The 8,045-nt window shown below is 35.0% G+C and overlaps 1 pseudogene; it reads right to left on the bottom strand.

Annotated features, from left to right (window-relative positions):
* Positions 1–76: 76 nt before the first annotated feature.
* LOC112476947 lies at positions 77–195 on the bottom strand (annotated as a pseudogene).
* Between the last annotated feature and the right edge of the window lie 7,850 nt (positions 196–8,045).

Below are 8,045 nucleotides of genomic sequence, written 5' to 3'. Positions count from 1 at the left end.
TAGGCGAGACAACCCTTGGTTGACCTCACAGATTACAGACCTTGTCACCTTACAATCCTTTATTTTTTATTTTTTATGCCTACAGCATCTAGTCTTCCCAGGTGGTCTCCCATCCAAGTACTAACTAGGCCCAACCCTGCTTAGCTCCTGAGATCAGATAGGATCGGGCTTGTTCAGGGTAGCACAGCCGTAGACAAGCCTTTTTTTTTTTTTTTTTGAACTTGCACATTTATCTCTCCGACATAGGAGCAAACCCATTTAAATTGCCTAAGCATGTAACTCCTGAAGAAACACTACACATATTTGAATCTCCAGTTCTAACACACTCTTTGGCTATTTGTCTTGTACGCATTGCGGAACCTCTCCAAAATTCAATGACCTTTAATGTAAAAGAAACATATTTATATCACAAGATCATTTATATCAAATGATAAGATATGTGAACTAACTCAGAGTTTTTGAGTACAGAAGGTACTCTGTAAATGTTAACTATTGTTAGACTACACATGTATATAACTTATGTCTTAAAAAAAAAAGCACATGGGTTCCTTCACCTAACTCTGCTTACATGAGCCATAAGCATCATATTCTTTTATATACTTTAAAATAAATATCCTCTCAATTTCTAAACATTTTAAATATCCACTAAAGTACACAATTAGTATACTCTATTCTCTCCCAAACATCATGAATATGTAAATAAATGTGTTTTAATTTACTTCTTTTATAATATTTTTTATCCTATGTCTAACCTAATTTAGAATTTCTTTATTATGCCTTTTATTTCTATCATTTATTTATCTAATATGTTTATCTATCATCTATCAATCTATCATCTATCTACCATCATCATCATCATCATCATCATTTTTTAAATATTTATTTTATACTGTAATCCTTCTGAGCAGTCTTATCTCTCTGCCTTTAACTTCTGGTGTTCAACAGTGTCTGTCTGTATTTCAAGCCACTACATTTCTATATTTAGGTTAATTGAAACTCTTTAGATGTTATGCCCACCCTCACATAATATGGAAATGTGCCTGTCTGTGACATTGCTTTGGAACTTTTTATTTGTTCAGCAATTTTCAATGGACTTGAAGAAAATAATTTGGTATTTGCTTTACTGCTTATAAGCACAGGCCCTAAGGGGCCATTAAATTTTACACACTATAAATTTGATAGCAGATTACTTTTTAAAAGTATTTGGGCTGAAATTTCCATCTTCTTAGCTAATATAATTGGAGTCCACTTATATGAAGCATTCCATATTCATCCAGCTGGTAAAGAGAGCCAAGCAGAATTATTTTTCCTTTAAAACTCATTTGATTCTTATGGAGCATCAGGATCATGCCATGATATCTTTGTCTTTTATGCACCATTTATATCACACACATTGGTTGTTACTGAACATAAGTACATGCTTTATAATATGCCGAGCCACATTAGGGATGTCTGAGAAAAGAATCGCAATAAAATACAATACTGCAGGGAGAAAGGAAAAGAGCTTCATCTCAACTTTTTGTACATGACCCGGTGAGTCACAAATTAAACTGGCAATGATGACCAACTGTTTTGAGTATGCAACATTAATCTTAGGTCCAAGGCAGAACTGTAAACTGGCTTTTAGCTATAAAATACAAGTAAGCATATTGACAAAGGTATTAACCTATTTGCTTGAAATTAGACAACAGAGTAAGGAGATGTTCTTATGCAAATTGTAGTGTAGGGGACATTAAAGTTGGTTGTCCAAAACATCTCATTCACAGGCAGAGAGTATAAGCCCTCTTGGCCAGTGGAGAAAAATCAGACACTCTTTGACACTGATAACAAATGAATTAAATGTAGTGAAGACATGTTACAGGTGCTAGGCTAGGATCTTCTCTCCCTGCTTTGTTGGGTGATTTCTGGTCAACCCAGTCTTATCCTGTGGCTCCTCTTAAACCAGCTACTTTGTCTATCCTCTGACCTCTGCTGTCCTAGTTTCCACTCAGATAGATCTCTCCGTAGGGATTCTCAAGAGAGCTGCTGTAAGCTGACAAGCAGCCACAAATCATCCTTTTTCTAGAGACTATGAATTTAATGGCTTCCAATCTTTAAATTGTGGATCCTGTGATTTCCAAAACCTAAATTATCATCCTAGCTTCTGCCATGCAAACTACTTCTCTACTAGGGACATCCTGTTAGCTTACTACTGACTAGCCTACAAGTCCTCTAAATCAGCTTAATGCTTTGTCACATTCCTACACGAAATGCTGCTTTCTGTTATATTTACTGGCTACAACCCCTGGCTTCAGGAATTGACTACCAACTACTTAGATTCTCTCAGAGATACATTTTCTATCATCATAATACAATTATAGACTAGTCAAAGTTGGGAAATTACCTTAGAGTTTTATATATCAGATATTACAAGAAGTTATAGATGAGAAATTATGAGGTTACTTCATATGTTTTTATTCTTCTGCAATGTGATAGACATGTTGCTATTTAATAAACTAAGCTTTTATGGAATTTGAACACTTTAATGTTTTCTTTGATTTTTTTTAGAGTTATTGGCTTGCTGTGGTTGCATTTTATTTTTATATTGAAAATTACTATTTAGATAGCTTTGGTTGTTGATTTTGTAAGAAGCAATCTAAAACCAGAAAAAAGATAGCACATTTGTATAAGCAGGAAAATCCTGTAGTCTGAAATGACTTCTAATCAGAGAATTACTATTTCTTATGTAAAACATAAACAGAATTCAAAATAATTCACACTATGTAAATGCAAAGGGCGTACAATTTTATTCAGCTCTATATAGTAGCTGAGGGATCTTAAAGAAGGGCAAAAGTGATTGGATTTAATTGCCTATAACACACTCTACTCTAAAGTCACTTATCTTCTCTTAACATATTTCTATTCATTTTCCAGAGACAGATGAAGGCATGCCTCCTTTGGATAGGGCCATTTCATAGTCTCCTCCTTATCCTTACACCCATAGCAGTGCCTCGTGCCTCAATGCATGCTTGCTGTAGTGACTTGAAATGAATTTCTCTAGCTTTTGAATTCCATGTTAATATATTGAAAAAGTCAGACAAGATGGTTCAATTTAACAAGCTTTTATTTAGCACCGACTCTGTACCCAACACTATTCAAACTGTGGCCATTTTAAAATCAAAACAAAATAAAGCAAAACAATATTGATAGGAGAGAGAGAGAGAGAGAGAGAGAGAGAGTCTCTAAGAGTGAGATGCTTAAAATCCAGGAGGATCATCTAAGTTGACCTCTCTCCAACACTGGATAGTTTGGGTTATGTTCCTTCAATTTTAATACATTTTAAATTTGCTACATATCCAATTTTCTTTTAACTTCACTGGCTATTCTTTTTCAGTCTTTTATGGACAATTCCTACTTTGACAATTTCTTTAATGTAAGGTTTTTTTTTAAGGTGACATCCTAGACCCTCTTCTCATCTCATCAACACATGTTGCAGAGCTTTAATGACCATTTTTATGAGATGCAGCCAAGTGCTGTGATTAAAAATATAGGATATTGAATGATACTGCCAGGGTCTGAATTCTGGGGCCCACTCTTACTTCTGTATGACTCTCCAATGCATCTTCACAGTGCAGAAAGAGTCTTCTTTGTAGGAGGTAAATCTGATTCAAGTATATCCGTATTTATAACCTATTAGTGACTTCTCATTGCTATAGATCCACATTCTCTTGTCTAAGTCAATGGGACAGATATGTTTTGGAATTCAGAGTGTTTCAAATTTTAGGAAGATAATAGAATGAATAAACTGTATATTATATAATACCCCAGGTAGTATCTAGGACAACACCCCATAGCCAATCATGCCGACTTATTTCTCAGGCAAAATATAAAGATATCCACACTAAAAAGAAGAAAAAAGAATATGCATAGTTTTCATTAGCTTGAGCCATGTGATTCCAGCTAAATAGAACAGATCGTGTGATCTTTTGCCACTAAATTAGTTCTAAGAAAAAGTTTTTGATTTTCAGAGCTTTTTGGTCCTTTGACTTATAGAGCTCCTTGTCATCAAGCTCTTGTCTGTCTCCAGTCTCATCTTTCTCTTCTAATATTAATTGCCAATGCTGAACTTGAAATAAGACCCCTTTGCCTGACTAACTCCTTCGCTGCCTTCAGTCTTAAGGTGAGCTAAAGCAATCTGATATCTTTTGAAGATAAAATTAAGGTACAGAGACACCAAGTGTGAAATAATCAGAGGTCAGATCATAAGATAGCTTGCATAAAATAATTAAAAAATTAAGTTTGAGTTTGAAAAGGCCAACATAGACTTTTAGAAAAACATTCTGATAAATGCATAGGATATAGAATTGACATAGGCAAGACTGGATTCTTGGGGGCACACTGAGGATGACCTTCAATAACAGAGGCAAAATAGCTGAGTTACAACAAGATAGGAAAGCAAAGGATTATAACGTGTTTGGGAGGAAAAAAAAATACCAAAATATGCTGATCCCCGATCACTTGTGGGAAGCGAGGAAGAGGGAGGTCATAGATATCTCCCAGGAATCCTGTTTTTGGAATTGCGTAGATGATATACTATAACTAAGATAGTGTGCAAATGAACGAAAGAAGGTCTGGGCTAGGAAACTGCTTGTAAGGGCAGTTGAGCCTCTGCTGGGTTTACTGTTTTCTTAAAACACCCACAGGATATGTGCATCAAACAAAAGATAGGATGTTTAGAGAAAGGATAAGATAGAAGATATTTAGGTGACTATAAACCATCAATTTCCTAATTTGTCCATTAAATATTTATTGAGCAAAACTATGTAACTTTGACCATTCTTGAGCTGAGAATTCAATGTTGAACAAGAAAGAAAATATTTATTGCTTCCCCTCACCACCTCAGAGATTATAGTCAGAGATGTGCCACTCAATGGATGGGTCATAGACCAAGGTAAAACAACAATGTTCTAAACCTACAAATTGGTTAAGCTGATGTTTTTAATCATGCAGTACTTCTTAATGAAGGCAGAAATGCATTGTTGACATACACTATTCATCTCATGGCAGATGATAACAAACTCTCATTTAAGTTTCACTATTCTAGTCTAAAGGACAGTCTAAAAAATAAAGAGATTACAAAAAATGGCAGAATTAAGGACAGGGATAATAGATATCAGAACAGAGGAACCAATTTATCCTGGAATATGGTGGTTAGAAAGTGAGGAAAGGCTTAATTATCTTAATTATCCAGATGAAGGAAAAAACATTCAGGGCAGAGAAAATAGCATGTCCTTCTGGTAGGAAAAAGATCGAGACATCTTAATCGTGGAGCAGAGGCAGTGTGCGAGAGAGGGAAAGTACGGTGTGAAGATGGTGTTAGAGACTTGGGCAGGGCCACCATCACACAAATCAGGTAAAGGATTTAGAAAATCAGGTAAATGTATCAGAACACAATGGAAGGTTTTGATCAGGGGAGTGGTATGACCAGCTTTTTGTTTTAAGATCGATCAGTCAGGGATAGAGAGCGAGTAAAGATTGAAGGAGACTAATTTTGAAACTGGGGTGTAATTTTAGGAGACGTTTTTAATTGCCATAATTTTGTGTGTGTGTGTGTGTGTGTGTGTGTGTGTGTGTGTGTGTGTGTGTGTGTTACGCACTATTGCATCTAGTGGATAGAGTCCAGGGATACTGCTAAATATCTTACAATGCACAGGATATCCCCACAGCAAAGAATTATTTTGTCCAAAATGTCAATGATGACAAGGTTGAGAAACCCGAGACTAGAGGGAAGACATTAGGAGAACTGGATAGATTTATGCTAAATTTGGAAGATGGAATGACCGTATTTAGAAAGGACTGTATATTAGGAGAATTACAAGGTTTCTGAGTTAACTAGATAGGTGGAAATGCTACTAATGCCGATGTGTGAAAAAAAAATTGTTTTTTCTCCCTAGGGAAGAGCAAAAGTTCAATTTCATTGACATAAAGGCTTGACACCCTTATGAAAACTCCGAATGAAAAGAGCTAGTAAATAACTACATATCTTTCTCTAAAATTTTAACAAAAGAGTTGTGTATTAGAAATATACATTTGAATGTCATAGCAAATGGATAGTATTTTAAGCCATGAGGGGGATGTGTCTCCCCATATGGACAAAATATGTTGTCTGGAAGGATGAAAATTACCCCCTCTACCCTTCTTGAGTTCTTATGGCTAAATACTAAAATTGACACAAGATTGTAAATGATCATATTCCCTGAAATGATGAACTAGTCAGTTTTTTATACTTTTTAGACAAAGAAACGATAAATTTGCAGTGAGCTAAACAAATCTACTAACTGATGAATTAAATGAATGAACTAAAAATAAACTAAGATTGCCCTGAAAATGTCCATTGTATTTAGCAGCATAGAGCCAGTGCTAACAATATCAGTGAAATTTCAGAAGACTGTTAAACCGAAGAGAAATCATATGGTTATTGAAGATTATAAGAAGGGAGATAGTTGACAAATTGATCACACAGATCTTTAGAGAAAGCTTTATCTTTAAAAATGAAAAGAGCTATCTAATCATGGAAGAAATGACACTATTTACAATTTGGGGGTTGAAGAAGGTTGATCACGTTTACAAGGCTGAGGAAACAGAAGCATTAGAATAGGTTACAATGAAGCAATTGGAAAGAGAAAAAATAATTGGTCAAGGCCCCAAATGTGACTTTGCTTGGGATGGGAATTGGGGACCGATACCTAGGGTCACTTCAAACACTGAACAAGTTATGATTAACCTCAGAGTTGTATTTAATTATGAAAGAAATATTTATGTTGGATTAAAGGTAACTTTTAAAAGATAAAACGATTTACGGGCACATGTTTATTTGAAGGGATGTAAAAACAAAAATGATTTGATATATTCCTTCATTTTGTAAATAATTTGGAGCACTCACTGTGTGCCAGATGCCAGGTCAAAGAAAATTAAGCTCTGCTATTATTCCTGAGGAAGTCCTGTGTACTCACCTCTTGCTACACATGTGACTTCTCTGCAAGTTCAAACAACTAAAATCTTAATCTGCATGACCCATGTCAAAAGACATCCCTTCCAATTCCTCCACGATGCTTGTGGGAGTTCATCCAAATGAAGAGCTTATAAAATGCTAAGATCCTTATGGCAGAAGAGTTAAAGCTTAGGTGAGATAAACACCTGTCAGATATGAGGAATTTGATTTTGTCTTTGAGGTATGAGAAGGATTTGGAGACACGAGCAATACATTTGGTAGAAATTTGTAAGCAAAACGATGGGCAGACTATTCCCTTGGTGCCAGATACTATATTATAGTATCAAAAACTATAAAAGATTAGAAAAAATAATCATCTTTGAAACAGAAAAGATCAAGTTACATAAATAGCTTCTTGGTTTCTAATTTCTAAAAGATGCTTTAAGGCAGAAGCTGGATATGATAATAAGTAAAAAAAAAAAAAGACATCTCTAATTCCCAGATTTTCTATATGCCACTGATTTTTTAATAGTGATAAGGATAATTTTAACTACTTAATACACAGGTGAGTTTTATGTTGCTTTGTCTGTCTAAAAGGATGAGCAACAGAGAAGCTCAGCAGGGAGTGAAATGAATCACTCTCTAAGGTGTCTCATTTCTCACTCCCAACTGAGTTGGCAAAGGTTAGTACACTATTAAAATTCAAGCTTTTGCAAATGTATTTCATTGGTAGTCAACTCACCCGAGATATATCAGTTTTTAGCAATTATTTTCAGTCATAGCCTAAGTGTTTGCCAAAGAATTCTCTGCCTCACGTGGAGAAAGAATCTAGTAATTACATGCTGGATAAAACATGTCTTGCTTAACGATGATAAGCTAAATGAGAGGACAAATAGAAGATAGTTTGGTAACTCTCCATAGTAACTTTGAATATCAAAACAATATAACTAAAGGAATTAAGAAACTGTTCCTTCAGTGGCTGTATTTGGGGGTTTCATGAAGGAGGTAAAATGCAAATATTATCACACTGAAATGTTATTTTTTCACCTGGGTATTCATTGTTCATATGATTCCA

This window comes from Pteropus alecto, unplaced genomic scaffold (genome assembly GCF_000325575.1).
Source record: "Pteropus alecto unplaced genomic scaffold, ASM32557v1 scaffold81, whole genome shotgun sequence".
NCBI lineage: Eukaryota > Metazoa > Chordata > Mammalia > Chiroptera > Pteropodidae > Pteropus > Pteropus alecto.
Note: the sequence above shows the minus strand (reverse complement) of the source record. Positions and strands in the feature narration are given on the sequence as shown.